The sequence below is a fragment of the Rhopalosiphum maidis genome, chromosome 4 (genome assembly GCF_003676215.2).
Source record: "Rhopalosiphum maidis isolate BTI-1 chromosome 4, ASM367621v3, whole genome shotgun sequence".
NCBI lineage: Eukaryota > Metazoa > Arthropoda > Insecta > Hemiptera > Aphididae > Rhopalosiphum > Rhopalosiphum maidis.
The window spans coordinates 37,495,404-37,519,472 of record NC_040880.1 but is presented as its reverse complement, the minus strand read 5'-3'; the positions used below and the strand labels follow the sequence as shown (position 1 = coordinate 37,519,472).

The following is a 24,069-nucleotide window of genomic DNA, read 5'->3' as shown; positions in this document are numbered from 1 at the left end:
CCGCGGGGATTTACCTATTGCGATATCTCCTGAAATAATGGAGATATCATAATTCTGGTTTTTTAATAAGATTCACAGGAACAAAAACTACAGATATTTTATGTTTTGGTAAAAAAGTTAAAAAATGTATTTTTTTATTTAATTATTTAAAAAATAATTGAAGATAGCCATTTTGTAAAGTTTTTTTTCTAAAAATATTGACGTTTTAACATTTTAATTTCATCAATTTCCTGATTTTTAATATTTTTTCTAGTTAAGAAATAAGATATTACGTTTATTTTACGTTTATTGCGAGCCACACTGAAACCCGTTCACCAGCCGTACGAGCACCCGGGCCACGTGTTTGATACAATGATACAACTATGGCAATATCGTATTAAATAATTCGCAGTTTTTTTCTTAACTAGAAAAAATATTAAAAATCAGGAAATTGATGAAATTGATGAAATTAAAATGTTAAAACGTCAATATTTTTAGAAAAAAAACTTTACAAAATGGCTATCTTCAATTATTTTTTAAATAATTAAATAAAAAAATACATTTTTTAACTTTTTTACTAAAACATAAAATATTTGTAATTCTTGTTCCTGTGAATCTTATTAAAAAACCAGAATTATGATATCTCCATTATTTCAGAAGATATCGCAATGGGTAAATCTTCGCGGGACACCCTGTATATTTTTATGTCAGTATCTCGTAATTTAATATGATACGAATAATATGGATAAAGTAATAAAGTCCAACATGAAAAATAATTTTCATGAAAGCAGTTAAATGTATTATTTACGTAGTTTCATAAATACAGATAGTTCTAAGCATCGGTCCATGTTTTTACTCGTGATTTTCTAAAAGCTAAATTTTCTATTTTGTTAAACATAATATCATCAATTATGTATTTTCTAAGACCATTCCAAAACAAAGAACCAATAAATTAAAAATAATGTTCATTAGATTTCGGGTGAATGATGTTTTAATGGAAAATGATAATGTAATAAATTTTTTCACATTTGACAAAGATGTGCTTAACTATGAAAATGTTTAGGCATATTGTATATATTTATAAATTATAATATCTGTAAGTAATAGCTAGGTATGTATGGACAACAATTTTAGCATATAAAATTCTTTTAGAGTTTTATGCCACGCCTTAAATTTGTATAAAATCAAACATTTTTTATAAACCAAAATTATTTATTTTATTAATTATATTATTATGTAAAATAATAATATATAGTTTAAATAATATTTATATACAAAGCATGTACATGTTTGTACGTTGTACAATACACAACGAAAACATAATAATAATACGTGAAAATATATTAATTTTAATTTTATAAGTTTTAAATTAAATATGAATATTTCAAACTATAAGTTTAATTATCAAAATTTAAAATATTTTAATTATTATATTGTTCTTGGTTAAAATATTTAACGATTTTTTAAATATATTTAACTTTAGAGTTAAGAAACTAAATTATTATTATAGACTTTAAATTTTACATTATCGTTATGAAATGTATTATTACATTATAATATTTTTATCTTTTTATGGAAAATATATTTCCTCAAATTATGAATTCATTATAATGTACGACAGCAAGCTATTTTAAAAGTTCAACTTTCTCAATTTAGTTATAAAATAAATGCAATATTTTTTTCCCTTTTCCGAATGATTGAATATAAGTTTGACATATTCAATAATTCACAAAAGCATGAAAAAAATATAGAATGAGGCTTTACACATTTCTACATAACTTGTATAAATCTAAAACGAATGTATAAAAAGTTATGTACGATGATATTTTGTCTATAGATGGAAATAGAACCGGATATCTATGTTAGGTAAAGTCAGGGGAGACTTTGAGACTGCGTCTCCCCAAGAATTATAACATCGCAATAAAACTAATTTTTAATTTATTTTTAAATATTTTCTTATAGGTATTTGTGTAATCCATGTAGGAATAATCCACTTTTGTCAACTATATTCTATATATATATATGTGTGTGTGTGTATAAATATTCTCTTCGTCGTGGTGTGTGTATACGTTTATACGCATACGTTCTAAGAAAATAGCACTAGGTACACAATTCTTGGAATTAACGATAATGATTAACGACGGACAATGAGGTCGTAATACGAATGAGACAGTCGATCAACAGTCTCCAGTCTAATATTATAGATGGCATATAAAAGTTCTGAGGGGGAATCACAGTGATAATGTTTTTTGTATAGAGTCCGTGAGACTAGTCTCATTAGTAATATTTTCCATTGCCCATTAGTATATACGTAACCGGTGTGTATATTTGTAAGTGCGTCGTAAGCTGACCGCGTTTTTAATAAATTCAAAAATATGGAATTAAAACATTGTCCTTTAGATGAGTTATTGGACAAAGATTTTCATTTATTTACTTATGATAAAAAATGTAAATTAAAAAACAATAAGCCTACTACATATTTAGCCATTGAATATAAAGACGGAAAATTTACCCGTAAATTTCAAACTAGTTGGTATAATAAATTTACATGGCTTAGTGGCTATGATAAACGCAACAAACAATGCAATTTATCTATATTTGTTCAGTAGTTCAAATTAATAATTTATAATGAAATTGAATAAATTATCTATCAAAAATATAGATAACTATATTCGGAATTATTTAACAAATTTAATCAGTTACAGCATTGACTAAAATACTAATATTTTAAGTAAAAATGTATATAAATAGCTAATAGTTAAACAAAAGTTAAGTCTCCCAGTAAATTTTATTCACGCACCGCTACTGGGTAAAATAAATATAAAATTGAATAATTATGATTAAAAAAAAAAATTCATATTATAAACAAATGAATTAGATATTGAAAAACTGATTTGTACATAGATCTACAGGGTAATTATCGTAACAGTAAATATTGATCTCGAGAAGTATTAATGATTTTGAAAAAAAAATTATTATACATAAGAATTTTAATTTTTTATATACACTAATTATGAATTGATGAATAGATGGGCGTTACGTTCTTGAAAAAAAATTTATATATTTTACTTTTTAATGTTTATATTTTTTTAAGTATTTAACTTATTTAATGAAGATAATATACATTATTAGTTTCATGTATTCTAAAGCTATCGATTTATACAATTCTATATAATCGATTTTCGAACAAAAATTAATTAGTTATAGATTTTAGATTAACTTTGAAATTAATTCTAGATGCTTTAGAAGATTTAGTTTTAAATATTGTTATTCAAAAAAAAACAATGGTAAAATAAATTAAAATTTATTTGATTATTTTAAAACGATTTCAAGGTTTTTTTTTAAAAAAAAATACTATTTTCAACAATTTAAAGTATTAAATGTGAGTTGTTACAAAAGCCAGGGTATACACAATGTGTACTATCTACGTGACGTATTGATATGACTCTTCACTTTCGTAGTTATTAATTTACTATGGATTTTGAAATGTGGTTTCCAAGAAATTCCTTTTATGAATCTAGTGATACTATAAATATATTTTCCATACACTTTTATCCACAGACATAACATTTTTTATTAAATAAAATGCAATTAATTCTATTTAAAAATTTATCTTTTAAATATTTCAATCTAATTGAACAGTGCGCATAAAAATTAAGGATAAGTAAATTTAAATTTATGCATTTGGTACATTTTATATGATAATTAAGTTTATAAGCTTGATAGTTGATTATACTTTAATCGGAAACTATAATTAATAAAATCAATTTTAAATGTTTTTCAAACAATCCAAATCCAATTTTATATAACTATAATGTTTTTGTTTGTTAAATATTGAAAATTGGTTATGATGATTAGTGAAAACAGGTCTCATCCATGTTTTATTCTGGACGAGACTATGGGAGGATATATAATTAGGTTGAATAATAAATTATTTTGTTTGGATAATATACTATATATCTAAAAATGTCCGAGTGAATTGTAGAGCAATTTTACTATTTATAATAATGTTAAACTAATTATTACTTAAAATCTGCATTGCTAAAACTTAATTATTATGAAAAAAATTAAAATTAAAAATTAGTAGATAAGTTAGTATCACCATATTATTGTATATTAGGTTTCAAGTAGGTCACTATTATATAGATCTGTAAAATTTGAATTCGATTAAATCAATATATACGAAAAACAGTTTTTAGTGAAGGCGGTCTGTTGGCCTATTTATATCACTACATTAAGTATATTTTATGACATATTTGAGTGGGTATACCTATTTAAGTATTGCGCGTTTATTATATTATTAGTATTTAATTTATTATTATTATAATATAAATTTATACAATATTACATCGAATTATACAACTCAAAATTTAATAACATATTTTTGTAAATACCGTAAAACAGTAAAAATATATTCATAATACTTATAAATAGACAATATTTTAAAATAAATCATGTTATTTTGTATAATAAAGTTCACACTAGTATAAAATACATAACATTTTAAGTTCCCACAAATAATGTTTTCTAATCATAACAAAAAATAATTAATAAATTGTTATAATTCCAATTGAACTAGTTATGAGGTATCTTTTATTCAATTTTTAAAACAGATACAAAAATAAAAGATTCTAAAATGTTTAACTAAAAGATAGTTTATAAACTTTTTGTAATTTTAACAAATTTGGTCCAAATTCAAAGTTTAAGATATATATATTAAAAAAATGTGCTTATATTTATTTTTAATATTCTTGTATTATTCTACAGATATATGAATATATTTTGTGGGATATTAATAATATTATATAAAAGTTTCATGCATTTTTACCCGATAAATAATTTTAATCGACGTTTATAAACATTTTTTTTAAATTCTCGTGGAAATCATAACACAAAAAGTGTTGAAAAAATTTGAGAATTTGATCAATAAAAATGATAATATTATATTATAATTTAGTAAAAATTGCAAGTAGGTATCTATTGTTATTATTTTTTTTTCGAAATACAACAATTATAAAAAATTATTTAAGATGAAATAATTATTTTATAGATGAATACCGAATGTTGTAAATATTTGAACTTGAAATGCTCATAAAAAATTCGGGTTTCCTGTAGAATTTTTTTTACATAAAGGTTCAACAACTAATACTAATCAAACTTAAACTAAAACTTGTATTAATTTTTTAAATCTTTAGTACGCATATAAATATAAATTTTTTATGGATTTCTAACTGCAAATGTTAGATTAGGTTAACTAGTTTTCTCAATTTTTATAAATATTGTCAAAATGTAAATTTTAAGTGCTTATAAAAAAAATATTGTTATTATAGATTATTGTTTTCGATATATTTTAATTGATAAATTATTATAATGTTTTGAAAATTCCACTCTAAATAAGAAATAATAAAATAAACATTTGGTAAAAAATGCAAGTATCTACAGTTATCTGTTTTCAAGCTCAACAAAATTAATTTTTTTCAAAAATTGGATTTACGTAAAAATTTACGTTTTTTTGAATTTTTTGTTTGTTTTTTCCAATTAAAATATAAGTTCTTGAAAATTTTAAGTTTGAGTTCTTTAAAGTACAAACTAAATTCAGTTTTATATCTAAAACCTCCCTTATATGGATGTTGTCGTGCACTTACAAAAAAAAATAAAGAATGAAAATAAATACATTCATCACTCTGCTCAGAATGTAATAGGTACTTCAAAAAATTATATTTTTTTATTTAAATATAAGCAGTCGATATAATAATATTTTCTATCGTTTACGTTCTAGTTGTAAATAATCACAGTTTTATATAATATGGTTCGGAGCAATAAAATAATATTGAGTAGGTATTATACATTTGATAATTACATATACCAATCGCGTTATTAGTTACAACCTATTGGCTACTTGTTAATAAATCACGGTAATCAGAAAAAATAACAACTAGGACTCAGCTAGAAGGCGGCATAGCTTCTCGTTTTCCCTATATTTTCGGGGATAGAAGTAAAGAAACATAACATATTTGTATTTTTAAATCGATATTCTCCATTCGCTGTAAATTTTGGTAATAGATTTTGAACGCTCATTAAGATTGTAACTTTGACAAAACACTTATTTCTTAGTCTTTTTACATCAAAGAAAAAATACGTTGGAGACTTCACCCATTTAATCACAAATATAACGTCCTCATTCATTTTACATTAGACATTATTTTAGCTATGTCACCCTAATATAATATAATTTTTCATGAAAAATTATAGCAAATAATACATTATTTGAACTTGTATTTGAAATCACTATCGATTTTATAATAACTATAAAGTATAATAATAATTTTGGAAATATACATACCTACTAAATAGAATAATTTAAATAAAATCAATTATATTTATAATACTAATTTATTTTAAAAACATATACAATATAGGCACATATTATATATATTATAATATTACATAAATATCCCAGGTGATCTTTTTATACTGACAAATACTTTCCTATATATTTAATTTAATTTAATTTAATTTATATTACTTTAAAACTTATATTACTTTTTACTAGAAAAAAAAATACAATTGAATAAATTACCATATTTTAATAATTAAATACTATAAAATAAAAATGTAATAGTTTGTTTTTGTTATTTACTAATAGTCTTAATAAAAATGTAATAAATATTTAAATAATTTAAAACAATATATTTTATAAAACTTTTCTGATCTACTTATTTAAACAAATGTTTACAAACAACGATTTTGAATAAGGTCTAAATGAACAAATTAAACTTTTTTCACAGTTTAAAATTTTTTTATACAACTTAATTTGTATACTAATATATTATAATATATAAGTTAGGTATTATATTTCATCCACCTTATCTGAACAACTACTCTTGTGGCCAAAATTCTTTTGACATGTTTTAAGAATGGATTAATTTAAGTATTATGTTAAGACAATAAAATATTAAAATTGGTAATTAAAATGTATTAAGTATACCTACCTCAATCTCAAAACATTTAGGGTTAAGACACAGTTTGCTTTTAGAAATAATTCATTCTAAATAAATATTTACAATCAATTAATAATCTATATTTCTACGTGCTCTGTATCTTATAATAAATATAATTCATAAAAGTACTGCCACGCAGACTTTAATATTCAAATAATCAATTAAACCTCAGCCGGAAACTCGTTAGGCCTAATACTGAATAATACAATAAAAGAAGGAATCACACCTTGTGATTTGGGAAATGACCCAATACCATGTTAATTTTATAACAGAAATGTATTGTAGGTCTATAATCAACGACAGCGATAGAATAGCATTTCTAGGAAACTGGCGCAACGGTTGTGGTTGACAAGCTCGAGTGTGGGTAGAGCGTCATCCGGACGCCATAATCTAGTAGGATCATCGCACGTACGCAAAAACGCGAGGAGGCATAAACACCATGGGAACACGACGGTGCGTATCGCTTGGCTAGAAGGGATATGAACCAAGTACAGTGGGAAATGCACCTATATAGGAGAGCCCGAGATAGGACTTTTTCAGGCGTGATTTACAAGAGCAAACACATTCATGCCAATCCATGTTATGATTTTGTCATTCAGACTTCGAATTATTTTCAATTAAAAAAAAAAAAACACAGAAAATGTTACGACTTTTCATTTAACCGCAACTACTGCACAGTTCCATACAACGATTGGTTATATGTGGCCCACTACGAGTTACCTTTTAATAGTCAATAGACAAGTATTACAATTTAAAACACTCGCAAAATACAATTTTCATTAAAACGAATAGGTATATTACATGAAAATAAAACCTAAAACGAATGCTTTTTAAAACATATATACAATTTTATTCATAATACATCTTAAAACGTGTATAGTATTATAATGTGATTATATGCCCTCTGTGTACTTGTATATCTAAATCTAGTGGATTATGGTAGTATAAGCACAATTGCAATATAATTAAAAGTACAGGTGTGATTTTTATAAGGAATAGTACACTGTTTGTTTTAATAAATAAATAATTTTACTCGACCATATCGCCAACAATTGTTTGTGTTTGTCTTCCATTTTATAATGAAAATAAAATTATAAATATACGAATATGAATATAATTTATAATGTTATAAAGTATAGAAAATCATATAAGAAAACGATTTTTTTTTAATGATCATTCAGTTTATCAGTTCAGTGGAGCATACAATTTTCAATGAAAGGCGTATAGTAAAGCTAAAAACAACTGGCTTGGTGACAACTCATACACCACGTAAAGTAAATATGGGAAAGCTCGCCTACCTCGTGTTATCATTACAAGTACACTGAATAACCATATTTATTTTACATATTATAGGAAGATCAGTTTGTAATCTTAACAGTGTACAACCACATTGTATTCGATAGAATGAATATAATGAATAAATATGAACGAATTTTAACTTACTCAATATAAGTAAATATGCATGAAGTTTATGAATCTAATATAAATTTTAATATATATATGTATATATTATATATTTTAAGTAGAAAACCTCTTAGATGAACAATTGTAGGTGTCGAGTGTACCTTGTCCGTGAGTAGGTACTATAATAGATGTGTTAAATTTGAATTCAATGATAAATCATTGTATGCAATGAAAAACATTTCTGAGCCAACACGGTTTAATTTTTTGGTTACAAAAAAATTATTTTAACAAATGTTAGTACTTTTTTCCCTGACTATTTTAAAAAGTACTTAGAGTTTTCAATTTTGACCTCTCAAAAGTATCAACTAGATTTAATTTGCGACTAAAAATCTACCTCGAATATGTTGGTAAGATCATTTTTTACACTAGAAAAAAACGTGTTTTCAGACACATAAATAAAAAAATAAATAAAAACCCACATCATTGTAAAATCAATACATTCTTCGCTTTGCTTAGTATGTCACCTTACAAATCTTATGTTTTCTTTTTTTATTAGTATTTATTAAATTAGTCCAATAAAGATAACGTATGTTTATACTGAGAAATTTTCTGAAAATAGCAATAATATTTTAAATAATATCAAATAGTTTTTAAACTATTTAATAACTCGAATTTATCAACAACAAAAAAAAAAATTATTAATTTTTATAGTTTTGAGTTAAATTGTTAATATACCAACTAATATCTGAGTATCTAACAATCCAAAATGTAAATAAATGTTAATTATTAAGATAGTTGTTTAGCATCGATAAAAAAATATAAATGTTCAAGCTTTAATAGTTTTATGGAATATTTACTGTATTAAATCTAATTCATTATAAAACTACATACATAATCCTACTTTAATATATATCCAGATACACGTAGGGGCTAAAGTTACCCTTAAGATACTATTTCTAGGATACTTATTTTGTTTGTATAAGTTAATTTACAAAAAAGTGTATACCTCTAACATCAGTGCTTAAATATTTTATATGTTTACCTATGGTTTATCAATTTTTAAAACTACAAATATTTAATTTATATTTATATTTGCATACATTTTGTTTACCTTCTTTTTCTTTATACTACTACTATAGTATATGATTTTATTATATCTACAGTATATTATTATAATAATTTAATATTTTATACGATATTAACTCCGTTAATAATTGCTGTTATAATGTAACTGACATAATAAGGCTAATATCTAGAAAAACTGTTGTCATTACAATTATAATTATCTCGTGTATTAACTAAAATCTATGATTAGTTTAGTTAATTCTCAAAAGTTAATAATGAAGAAAATAATTAATGGTTTATTATACCCCTTGTAATAATAAGGCATTACAAATTGTGTCCGCGGTAATTTTTATATTATTAAGCGTCATACTTTATTTTTACTTAATAAAATTAGTTGATAAAAAAAAGTGAAATGTAATGTTCATTATTAAATATTTAGATACATCGGCATTATTCCATGGATGGTATTATATTTTTATTTTATTTATATATAATGGTTATTACTGTCTAAATATTGTCACGAGTCTAAAATTATAACTTTTTTTATACCTCTTAATCGTGGAATTTTTATAATTCTATTGATTAAACTTTATTTAACATTTTTTAATATTCTGAAATTTATATTTTAACAACATAAAACAAATAAAGGAAAATGGCATTTAACCTATTAATTTTTAACGAAGTAAAATAATATATTTATAGGTACTTTATTTATTGAGACGAGTTTAATGCATTAAGAGAATGCCATAAATTATTACTAAAATAATTTTTTTGAAAGTATTTTGGTAATTATCAAAAACCTAATTAGGTACATTATTAATGCATAAACATTTATGCAAACGGAAAAGGTTTTTAAGGGCCAAAAAAAACTTAAATTATATATTTTGCGCGGTATATCGAGAAAATTGGGTATTTTATAAAAATCGTTATTTCGATTTTACGACAGCTATAATAGTACCTACGCACAGTAGTAAATTACGTTTCTAAACACGCGCTCATATAAAAAAAAAAACTATCAGATCTAGAAAGACTTTGTCCATTAGATCTTTTATATACTACCGGCGTGGTACTAATTCAATCATTATTAAAATCAATAGTTAGATCTTATAGCATATATGATATGCTTAATTTATTTTTTATGATATATTTCGTTAGCTTTTAAAAACGATGTCGAAATTTCTTCGAATTTTATCTGTACGGTACATATTTATTTTCACTTACTTTTTCTTTATTTCGTTAATTTTTTTTCCTCCCCGATTTGTAGCCAAGACGATCGTCATACATCTGCGGTTTTAATATAAAATGTATTCACGACGTACGTACGAGAGTAGGTTTACTACTTGAACCACCAATTTGTAGGTATATGGAGATCAACGATCACGCACTACTACAACTGGACGCGTTTATGGCGAGCTACGCGGAAAAGTTTCGATCGGAGCGGGCGCGTGTCACGGGCACACGGTTCGGTGGCCGGTGCGTTAATGTCGTGGCGGCTGCCGGCGGCGTCGTCGTCGTCGTCGTCGTCGTCAGACTACCTGTTGGGGTGCCTAAACTATAATATTATACTCGGTTATGGGTCAGTCGTGCTAACGCCGACCGCACCGCCGCCGTAGGGTATAAAATAATGTTTCGTCTCGATAAATCTTCGTTTTACAGAATAGTCAGGTCACTGCGTGTGTATTACGATCAAGTGAAATATAGATGTGTTATTATGGTTACTTATGAAATTGTAAATTATAACCTAATATTATTCGTATACACAAGAGATTTTATTTTCATCATACCGGTCCTAAAACTCCGAGTAATAGGCTTATAATATATATACTATTGGTGGGCAGCAGATTTGAATTTGAATTTTCCGACAGTTTTTCTTGAAATTTATTTTTCCAAATTTTTAATTTTATCTTTCAAAATACTAAAAGATTCTATGAATAGAGTGGCAAACAAGCATAGTATAATTTTAGTTTTTAAAGAAATAAAAATTAAAAATCCAAAATTCGGGGAAGTTAATCTCAGTTCATAACATAGATACTCAATAACAATCACGAGGTAGATCTACTACAACTATACAACCGGGCTACTTTCTCGTTTTTTTTATACTTTGTATTTGACATAGATAAAAATTTAAAAAAAAGGTAATTACAACTAGCTATTAATATTATGTTACTTTGTAGTTATTATTGTAATTTATACTTATTATTATGACAAAAATAAATAAGTATAATATTTTAAACTAAAACTTTATAACTTTTTTTTTATACATCAGACTTTTGACGTTTTAAAAATTGTATGCTATATGCATGCACAATGCCCTTAAATATTTTACTATTTGTAACTTGATACATTATTTTTACAAGTTTAATAAAACTGTTTAATACTTATAAACATTTTTTAGCTAATTTAAATGTTTTACAAAACAGTTTTAAAACTACAACGGAGCAACAATAATAATCGTCACACGTTATTGTTTTATTCAGTCTAACGGCTAAACAAGAGTTTTTATTGTTGGTGGGTGTCATATCAGTATTGTCATTCGAGTTGACCACAAGCCGCTAGTAGATATGAAAATAACAATATGACTCACAAGTCACCAGTGTGTGTCCTATTTGTTTTTGTGAGTAACCAAGTACCAGACAAGCTAAAACCCGATTTATGTTGACAAACATATTCTCGAACATTACAAAGTCAAAAATGGCCATCTCTCAATTATACAAGAAAGAGAACGATTATTTCAGAATAAAATTGGTCAGGAATGTAAGCACGCTTGAAATGTACATTATGTAGATAATTTACTGTTTAATTTGGAATAGTCTGACGACAGGTCTCTATATCGTAGAAAGGGATAGATTAAATTATTATGTTGAAACTATATTTTCTGAAATTCATTGTTCAGACATTTTTTTTCTTACATAATATAATTTTTTAATATAATAAACTCGTATATTTTTTATTATTGTGTTTTACAGATCACAAATGGTCGGCAGGTAATGTCTCGAGGTTTAAGTTTTTACCTTAAAGTAACAGCTTGAACATTAATTTTCCTTGTACGCAAACGCACCTTTATTGCGGTATCACGGCACAACATTTTAGGCTATTAAATTGATTTATTATAATATTTTCCTCTCGACATAAAAGTTTGCTGAAAACAAGAACCTTTTCCGCTCGATTCTTACTACTCACCTTACCATTATTCTGTCAAAATTTAGTGTAACTTATATCTTTATACGTCCAACATCGATTTCCTTTACATTGACCTGAACACAAATTTTTATAAAATGTATTGTATGTTTACTTAGTGCCTTAGTGAGATAGATTTTGAGGTCAAGTGTGTAGTATTTAGGTATTTATTAATAGTCTATTAATATTCAATAAATACAGAGAATTAAAAAATATATCATGTAGATTAATATAGGTACAATAGGTATTTTTTTTGTAATTTATTAGTTACAATGAACTTAATTCATTTTAATTTATAACTTATAATAGAGTCAGTACTTTATTTTAACCTTAAAATTTTATTTAGGGTAGTTCACTCTAATATAAAAATTTAAAAAAAAAAAAAACGAATTTCTTTGAATGTTAAATACAAAAATTTGCTATATTATGTGTTAGATAGACGAATATAACTGATACGGGTACAAAGAACTCTTAAACATAAAAAATAGCTTCTATAAAACAAATTGTTTTATTTTTAGTGTATGCTGATAATGTTGCATCTATTACGTCTTTGACTCTCTTAGTTTTTTGAAAACGTAAAAAAAATATATTTTAACATAAAACATAAATACATTTAATATGCAGGAATTTAAGCTACTTATGAAAAAATCAGTTTTTAAATCTGGTTTTAAATTACAAATGTATTATATATTTCATCTGTTTTAAATTAGTTTAATAATATTATATAATATCTATTGTAAAAAAAATTGCTAGTAAATATTATAATAATAATATTATCACTGAAAAAGCATATAGTGCACAGACTATTGGAATGAGCTTCAATAACGGTCAAGTTAAGAAGTGAGATATTTAATGAATTGTACGTTAATTAAAATAATGACTCTAAAACAATTTTGTTGACAATTAGCTAACTAAAACAATTAAACTCAGACCAACTAAAATCTATTCAATATTCAATTTTACAGGCTAACAAAATGTAAATGTTAACAAAACTGACTTAATTTACTAAAACTAAATTGCAGCATACGTGCTTTTAATAACCTCGAGTAAAGGAAACTCTGCCAATTATTAATCCATTCAATTGTGAAATAATGATTAAATACTATACCAAATAAAATCATAAACAATAATACGCGAATTCCCAATTACTTATATAGGTAGAGTTAGTTTGTTGTTTAGTACCCAAATATAATATGGCAATCGTATAATACTAATTGCTCATAATTAGTGCTAAATGTATATTTAATTACACATTCTAGTGACATATTAATCGTATTGATTTACTAGGTATGCTACGTAGTCTACAATAACAATTACTAATATGTATACATCATAAATTAGTTAATATTCAAATTAATGTGCTAACAACTGAAGTAAATACTTACATAAAATAAGTTTAAAGTGTGGAAATAATAGCGAATATTCGATTTTCTATTATATTTAGGTAGTTATTATTATTTTTTGACAAAAAAATGTGTTAAGTATAAACTATTAACAACAAAGATATTATTTCTGTAGGTAGTTATAAAGACCTCTACATTAGTTTCCAACTCAAAAAAACCATTTAAAATGTAACTTATGCAAAACAATGTACCTATTATATTAGTTGCATTTCTGTATAAAATCATATTCGAACTTTCCATGCTATTACTTCAGTTATAATATATATTTATGACTTATCCCGGGGGTGACGAATAACGAAAAATTAAAATAATTTAGACACTCGTAAAAACATTTCTGTAGACTTGTTTATAATTTTTCAGAAACTTCATCTTTCATTTTTATTTTAACATTATGTAATAACTTATTTTTTGTCTATTTAAATATAGATTTTCATAATTTTTAATGCCAAAAGCTATTTTGGACGCCCACATTTTATAAAACTAGAAAATTTAGTTGATGTACAACAATATCAATCAATATCATTTAATAGGTTTTTTTTATGGAATTAAAATTTAAAACCGTTCTCTTTCAACACAATTTTAACTTCTACTTACATATTGCAACGACTTCAACAACTGATATATGCTTAATAAAAAATAAGTTGACAAAGTTATAACCGTATGAAAGCAAGCTAATCATTATAAACTATAATAATCGAATTTTGGTTTCGTTTTTCATTAGGTTGATAAGATAACAATACATTATAATAAAGAATTATATACCACAAAACCTGGTAACTAAATGACAAAAATCTTTAGGTCTATTCTCATCATTACAATAATCGATTTAATTACAATTATTAATCAATCCATATGCATGGTAGATAAAAATATTTAAATATAAAATATGTCTTGCAATACATTTTTATACTCAATAGTCAATTTATTTGTAAGACTAGAGACCCAATTGTACGCGGTTCGACTAAACAGTAATGAGGTTGTTCATGTATAAACGTATTTAAAATAAAAAAATCATCTGATTGGAAATATTAAAATATATATATATATATATTTGTATTATATAAAATATGAACATAAACGATCGCTAATATAAGCTCTAAATTTATTCCAAAACCATGTATTTTTATAATTTAATGTATGATCATCGACTTGAAAACTTCAGAGAAATGGTATTATTATAATTACATAATTATTACCTATATTTGTGACTGAATTCATGTAATAACCAAGTGCAGTTATGCATTTTAATAATTGTGTACAGTTTTTATTTTAATTCTAAATAAGTTAATACTATAGGAGTAATAAACGTGGTAACTAATAAAATTGTATTTATAATTTAGATATGATAGATGGTGTAATTTAAATAATGAATCATAGACTAATCATATCTTATTATTATACGATGTATGTACATAGTAAATTATTGTTAGTTATTAATTTACCCGAATAAGTTCATAAATGTTCTTATAAAGTATACGTGTACAGTGTTTATAATATAAATTAAATAATAACACATAATTTTAATTAGGTTACCTAGTATTGTCTCTCGAACACAAAAATTAAAATAGCCAGTTTGGGTTTAAAAATATGAAGTTTATGAAATGGCATTGTAATAAATAAAATATGATTACACGTTGCAGTAATAACAAGTTTTTAGTTAAGATATAATTACAGTATATATGATATACATTTATTTGCAGATTATTTGTACACTATGAAAACTATGATCTTCATTCAATCAAATAGGATATCCTACTTAAGAGTATAATATTTTAATTTTTTAGCCCGAAAAAATTATTATTATTTCTACGAGGCCTATATAAATATAAATCTATCTTTACGATTATATATATTATGACTCTGATAAGTGTAAAATAAAACTACGATAGTTACAATGAATTAAGTTTACTTACAGTTACATAACTATATTATTTGATATTAATTATATAAATTTAAATTTTTAACATCAAATTAAATATTTTTAATAATAAAAAATTCCCAACAAAATAAACATTACATTTTCTATTATATTACTGTTTATCTATTCAGTCTTTATTTCTTAACTTTTGTACATTTATATTTTCCAAAATAATATAATAACCTCTTGATTGTTAAAACTAATTGTTACATAAATATAATGAGTATTTAATTATAAAATAAATTATTTTGTTCCAATTAATTTCTTACGAAAACTAATGGCTGAAATGACGGTAAAATTATGTATTACATTCTTTTTTTAATCAATATTTTAATAAGGTAAAATTTTTGTTATGCTTTAAACTATAATAAATTTATAAATATATCTTACAAATTATGTATTTTAAATATGTAGCTTTTAAATAAATCTAAAATATTAATCTCAATGTTCCAAGTTATCCAAATTTATTAGGTTATAAATCGTTTATTAAATTGTATAGGTATATCGTATATATAGTGTCAAAGATATATGTGATAGCTCTAATAAAATTAAAATCAATCAACATATTTTGTTTAGTTAACTATTATTTTAATATATAACTTATACTTAGCTTTTTGTAACGGCTTGTTAGAGGTCAAAAATAAAATATTTTGATGAAAAGTTAATAGGGTATAATATAGTACTATATATATATAGATGCAAACTTTTTTCATTTTAGTATATTCTTCTATTATAGTGCTACGTGTTTTCAATCTCAATAAAGAATTTAGGTTTTAATAAAGCACAAACTTTTTATTAGTATTAAACATTATTAGTTATAATTAAATCAAATAACCGATTACTTAAAACTCAGTTTAACACTTTTATTATGCGTTTAATAATTGTATTAATGAAAATACCTAATTGATACAAAAAAAAAAAATATATATATTATATAATTTATTGAGTTCTTTTTTTTTATATATTTAATTTGATATAAAACTAATTTTTTAAATTTATTAAGTTATTTAAAATTCGTACATACTATCAACTGTCTCCACATTAATGTATTTGGTTTAACGAACTGAAATAAGTGGTAGTCCACGGTAATAACTCATTCACTAAAATATTTATAAGTTATATAGCTATAACTATGATATAAATTCTGGGAAAACCTTTCAGTTTCATTACGCTTGATCCTTTACTGTGCAATTTCAAAAACATAACTTCGGTGACGGTTCATTAGGAATTGATCTACTGTATGGTTTTGTTGAGTTGTTTTTCAATTAAACGCTAAATTTAATTAACTTTATTGATTTAAATTGCCAATCAGTAATAATTCTGATTACTAGTTATTATAATATTATTAATATTCTGATTATGTCTGTCAGAGATTATACGTATAAACTTGTCATGATTACATGAATGTTTTAGACAGATAAATTGATACAACGAATAAATAAATAAATAAACTATAAAAGTGTGATTTTTAGTTTAATAGTGCTTTATATTTTTTAATTTACTAAACCTATTTTTATTTCAATATATTATATTATTTAATTATTAAATACTACAACCAAAACCAAATTAAATAACAATTATGTAAATCTATTAATATAACATTTATTGAGAATTTCATTCATAAAAATATTGTTTAATTAATCGTTAGCTACACTACAGTACGTGCATAATAATAATCAATATTATAATTTATATATTATATTATATACATAATACATATACATATGCACGGTCAAAATTACATTTTACAGTTTTAACAATACATTTTTAAAAAAAAATGTCTTATATTATTTTCGTTTTTTCAACTATGATAATATTTCGAGTCCTCCAAGTAATTTGTTTTTATTTAATTATTTATATTTTAAATCTAAAAATAAATTATTATTTTAAAAATATACTATGGTTATTGAGAAAACAGATTATTTAATAATAACATTTTAATGTCTAATAACAGAAATAATCTTTGAGGTACTCTTTGAAATGTTTGTATAACCTGGTATACATTTTTAAAATAAGTCAAATACGATTATGTATTTATTATTTTTATTTTTAATTTCCACAGTCAGATGAGAGGATAACGAGTAGTGGCTCTATAAAAAGCTATAGTAATAAAAATACATGCTTAATATACTTTCCTTTGTTGTCACCGAAACCCAAACAGTCCTTTTGAATTAAATGTACAATTAACTGGTGGCCATATTGTCTATATCTTAAACTTTAATATTATTCTAGCTCAATTATTGTTCTGGTATCATGGTAGCTATAAATATTCAAAAATTATTTATAGTCATTAATTCATTATATTAATTAACTATGTTTTTTTATTATTATATACATATATAATTAGCAAATAAATTAAAAGTAGTTTAAATTTTATTTCTTTTATTTAATTTTATATCAAGAAGAAGATTTTGAAAATTGAACAAAAAATAAATATCAGTCCTTGATATTATACAATATTATGAAGTGGTGGAAAATTAAACAAATATATACTTAAAGAAAATTTATTAATATCCTTCCTAAAACCACATGATAAATGCGTTATCTGGAAATCTAACCAGACAGCTTTTATAAGTCAACATCGAACAAATAAACTAATCTTAATTATTTATCTCTTTTAATAAAATTACCAAATGTTAAAATTGTTAAATATTTAATGCATAGGTATTCTCGAGAAAAACATAAATAATTAGTACCTTGAGGTAAGAAATCTATAATGTTTTTACTAATTATGTTTCTTGATCCAGTATTTATTTTTAGTGCATACTATTTATTCTTAATAAATTACTTATATGACAGGGTCCGTAAGTACTACATATTATGTTACGTATGTCATAATAATTAATGTTTTTAATAATCAAGAAAAAGTTTAACATTCATCTTTATGTAAAATTTCTTATACTATTTAGTTTCAAATATTTTTTATAATTAACATTATTTTATTACCTATCAAATAAAATCTAAAACTTTAAATATCTGCACGAACACAAATATTTATATTATAAAACTATACTAATCCAGGTTATATAAATATAATCAACAAATAAGTATACCTGTTTAGGATTTTTTTATGAATTAAACTAAAATTTGCTTAATTTAGTCAAAAAATAGTTAACATTATACGAACTTAATTCAGGATTTTTTAAAGTTATAACATCAAAGTTCAAAATAGAAACTTATAGTATTCTAACTGTACCAACTCAAAATAATAAAACTAATAGTGTACAAATTAATAACATGGTGCGAATATAATATAATCAAAACTGGATTGAGTTGTATAGCGTGGCATATAAATTGAAATCAACTAAACCATTAATATAAATTATAAGTTAAGTCTAATACAATAGTCTTATAATGTCACAAGCCATCCCCTGTGGACTGCGATACTGAAAAATAATTATGAAACACATCGCTGAAAAAACTATTTATTACTATTCTTGTCAAGTTTTCATTTTAAGATATGGTCGTAGATAGAAAGAAGGTAAGTACAATATATTAGATATACTATAACTCCAGGATTATCTACTTATTTTTCTTCGTCAGATTTTGATATCTAAAGGAAGCACAATCATTTCAAAAATTACAGTTGAAAATAACAATCGATTATAACTTTATTAAATTAAGATAATTATAATAATAATTTCAAAATATTATTCAAAAACAAAATAAATTATCTTAAAAAATATTTATATTCTTAAAATTTTTGAATTTTGATTATAATATTTTATTTTAAAATATATAGAAATTGAAAATTTTTCCATAGCACGATAGTACCAAATACTAAAAACGAGCAAACGGCATTATCTTTCCACACATATGAACGAAAAAATGTTATAATTTTAAAATTAATTGAATTATTGAGGTAGATAATAAAATACTTTTTAATAAGTATATCCCATTACATTTTGAAGCAAAAATTGCTTGTTTAAATACGCCTACAAATCGTTAAAAAATATAAATATTGTAGTTCAGTTTAGGATTTGTATACAAAAAAATAAAATATATTAAATCAAAATCATTATTACAATAATTTTAAGTACATGAAATAACTTTTGTTTTCCTTATTTTGACATTAACAACGTGTAATAATATTAATTAAGCAAATTATGGTTAGCCATGATAAATTAATGGGCTAGTCACACTATAACCAGCAATTTACTAGAGTTGAGAAAAATTTTTATCTAAATTAAACAAATCATGGTTTACTATGACTTTATGAAATGGTCCCATTACGACCACCAATTTACCAGAATCGAATAAAAAAATATATTAAAATAATTTCAAACACGACTATCCAAATAAAAATTAACTACGTTGACATTATTCTTTCCGTTTGAGCTCAATGTAAATTGTAGGTATGAAAATATAATTCTTTATTTCGTAACAATTGTAACATCAATATTTTTAAAGAGGTTTTATCGTATAATATGGTCATAATTTAATTTTTTTACCTACATAAACCCCTTTCTAAATTAATTTTATCAGTTATATAAATATTAAAAATTATTATAAAGGTATGTTTTAGTTCATCCAAACCTTTTACCAAAATCAATATTTTATTTCTTACAAAATAAACTTCATATCATGTGTGGTTTAACGTTTAGTGATAATTATACATTTAGACGCTTAACCAATGTGTACTTATTCAAATAAATATATATTAATATTTATTGCATTTAAAAAATAATTTATCGATCATAATATTCCGTGTTTCAATGATTCAAGACATTATTCTCAATAATGTTTACGACAAAGCAATTCAATGATATTAAGACAATATGTTTTCCACTTGAAAACCATTATTTGGACTGTAAAAGTACACTACAATAGTTTCACATAGTAAATTCACCTTTATCTATTGGATAGTGAATGAAGGTGGTAATTTAAAGAAGTCCGTTGCCAAAATCGACCATGGTATATAACCATTAACCGCGTTGTTTTAACAGTTACTTCTTTAATATTAATGTGAAACCGTGGAGACATCTTCCAAACCAAGATAAGTATTTATTTGTTTATAAAAAGAGTATTCTAAATTTCTAAAGATAATTATTATTGTATATCATAGTGTCATTTTTGCAAAAGCTGCATGTGAATTAGCACTTACCTACATTTTTTTTTTTTTATAGAAGATTATGTGGTATTTTTTTTATTGATTTTTGATTATCTTAGTTATTAGTAAGTATTGATTTATTACCGTATAATACTTTATATGTTAGAATTTTAATGAAGTATTAAAGGAATATTAAATAAGTACCTACCTAATTACTAACTTTCTTGGCTCAAATTTATATTTAATTGATTCGGTAAAAGAAATACTAACAATCAATTCATGCAGAAAATGAGCTATTTATTATTATAATGTAACTATAATAGATGTTGCCAGAAAAATTTCTGTTGGCTGTTAGTTATATAAAAAAAAAGTGTTTTTTTTAAGTGTTTGTTTATTACAATAAGCAAAATTATAAGTAAGTAGTTGAGTATTGTCACAGACCACAATAACTACCAGAAATGTATATTATGCATTAATATTACATTTTTATAATTAAAAATAAGTCTACTTATATTGTCGTATTATTTATTTTGCATAATAATTACTTATTTTTGTTATAAGTAACCTAAATGAAATTGTTTAGGTTTTAATACTTAATGTAATCATCACTATAGCGATAGATGTAAATGTATAATGAATTTTGAGGAGACAGGGGGCAATAGGATCATAATATAGGCCCTAAATGCCTAAATTTTAGGGTATCCGGTCTCTAAAAACGTTCCTAAGAATAAATAATCTACATAATAATCAGCAATATAAATATATGATATGTTTTTAAGAAATAATTATATTAATATTTGGTGAACATTTTAAAAGATTTTGCAATAACTGGTTTTCTTAAAAAGATTTCTAATTTTGATGTTGTTTTATTTAGTTTTACCCGATTATTTTAAAAACTAAAAGGAATTTTTTACTTTTTCCAATTTGCTATCACTCTCAAAATTTAAGATTAACAGACCTAAAATAAAATCGATCACTGTAAACTCAATATATTCATCACTGCTTGGAATCTAAAAAAAAGTCATTAATATTTTTATCTTATATAAGCAAAAAAAAAAAAAAATAATAATAACCTAATCAACTTTTTACACGTATAAAACCTGTGCCTATAGATTATTATTTTATCTCTATCTACTGGAAATTTACTCAACTATATTAAAACAGTACAATAATAATAATAATAATTTACTAGGTATATAAAAATATATGATTTTTATTTAAAGTAAAAAAATATACATATCATATTTGCGTATTTTAAATAATTGTAATGTAAGAACTTTACATTAAATTATTAATAATATGAATAATATTAACACTTTTTCTATAATAAGTTGTGATCAAATGATTTTTCTTTCTATAGCTATTATTCTTAGTATACTAAAGATACTAATTTTAGTTGCTTTTCGTTAGTCCAGTTTATTTCTGGTAGAGGGCATTGGATATACCAGATTTAAGTAGAGGAACAAAATATGAAATTCGAACTAAATGTCAGCATTATTGAATTATAAGTATTGTGTATAATATACTATAATATGCTGTACACGTTATATAAAATATAAAGTAATAAAAAGTAAAAAAAGCTGAATGCACAGCTGATTAATGTACTGTTTAAGTATTGCTGTTATAGTTCAGTTGTTATTTATTCACCGTGATAATATTATGTATAATAATACGAGTATATAATGATTTTCTATGAGTTATGAGATGATTTGAGCAGGTAAATTTGGAAATTCAGTCATTAATATACAACATCTTATTGAAAAAAAAAAAAACGTAGGTAATTAAGTATTAAATTTAAAATATTAAAATACATTTATAACTATTAAAACATTTGATGGTATCCTTCATATAAAATATTTAATATCATAATATTGTCATGTGATAAATAATAAATATAATAAAAAAATTTTTTTTTATATATATAATATCACTAACGCAAACAGAAAATCGCTATATTTTTTTTAATCACATAACGTCGATAAACTATTATTTACTTCAATTTAAAATAGGTTTACTATTTACTACTTACTACATAAACTATCATATGTTTTTAGTTTTTAGTACTTATAATAATTTAATATTTACATTATTATATTTTAATAAAATTATCTAATATATTAACTTAATTCTCACAATTTTTAAATGCATCGATAACTTAAAATCTAGATATTGTGATATCATATAGAATGATATCCAGTTTTTTTTATTGTTATGATAAAAATATAATATAATTTATCATATTTTTATGTGGAACGTATCTTAATCTTATGGCAAATTTATTAATAATTAAATTGTCGATTGATATGAATTATTTTGTAACTTACAAATAGAAATATTATTTATTGGTTATTATACGGTCTTCTAAGAACTGATAGTAAAATAATTATTAATAAATATTAGTAACATTGTGTCTTGATTATTATTGTTTTTCTTTGTAATTAATACTGCAGCTTTTTAATAAAAAAAAAATTAATAAAAATCCTTTTTTAATTCAACATCAACGACCAAGATTATATAAGCTTTAAAAAACATAGGTTAATATACGATATTATTTATCATTATTATATAGCATTACAAAAATTATTATTTTTACTTAATTCATTTTTGTAGTTTAATAATTATTACTGCATTTTATTTATAATTTAGACTAACTACTATATATTATGTTACTCTATTCATTTTCTTATTAAATTTCAGTAGTTTTGTTCTTTAAATCCTGTTTTTTTTTTTTTTTTTTTAAACGTAAATATTATTGTAAATCTAGTTTTTATCCTTAGGTTATCGTTTTAAATAAAGTTGTTAAATTTTTTATTGGACTAAATAGTGAAAACACGTATTCTAACAATAGGTAGATTACAGAACACTGTGTTTTAAATATTCGGCTAAAGATATTTCAAATAGAACTTGTATATATTTTGTCATTATATATTTTTTAATCAACTTGTGTTTTGTATAAAATGTTGTTTGACAATTTTGATGTTAAAACATTAAAAATACAACCTTAAAAATATGTGACACGTCGAACACTCGCACATCTGTTGTTTTTGAAACAAATTAAAGTTATGTGTGACT

The 24,069-nt window shown here is 23.4% G+C and overlaps 1 protein-coding gene across 1 annotated transcript in view; it reads right to left on the bottom strand.

The window, feature by feature from the left end:
* The window catches only part of LOC113549247, a 57,526-nt gene extending 46,612 nt beyond the window's left edge, over window positions 1–10,914 (bottom strand). Inside the window, exon 1 of the mRNA XM_026950456.1 lies at window positions 10,671–10,914. The gene's annotated coding sequence lies outside the window, so the exon portion shown is untranslated. The remainder of the gene's footprint in view (window positions 1–10,670) is intronic.
* Between the last annotated feature and the right edge of the window lie 13,155 nt (window positions 10,915–24,069).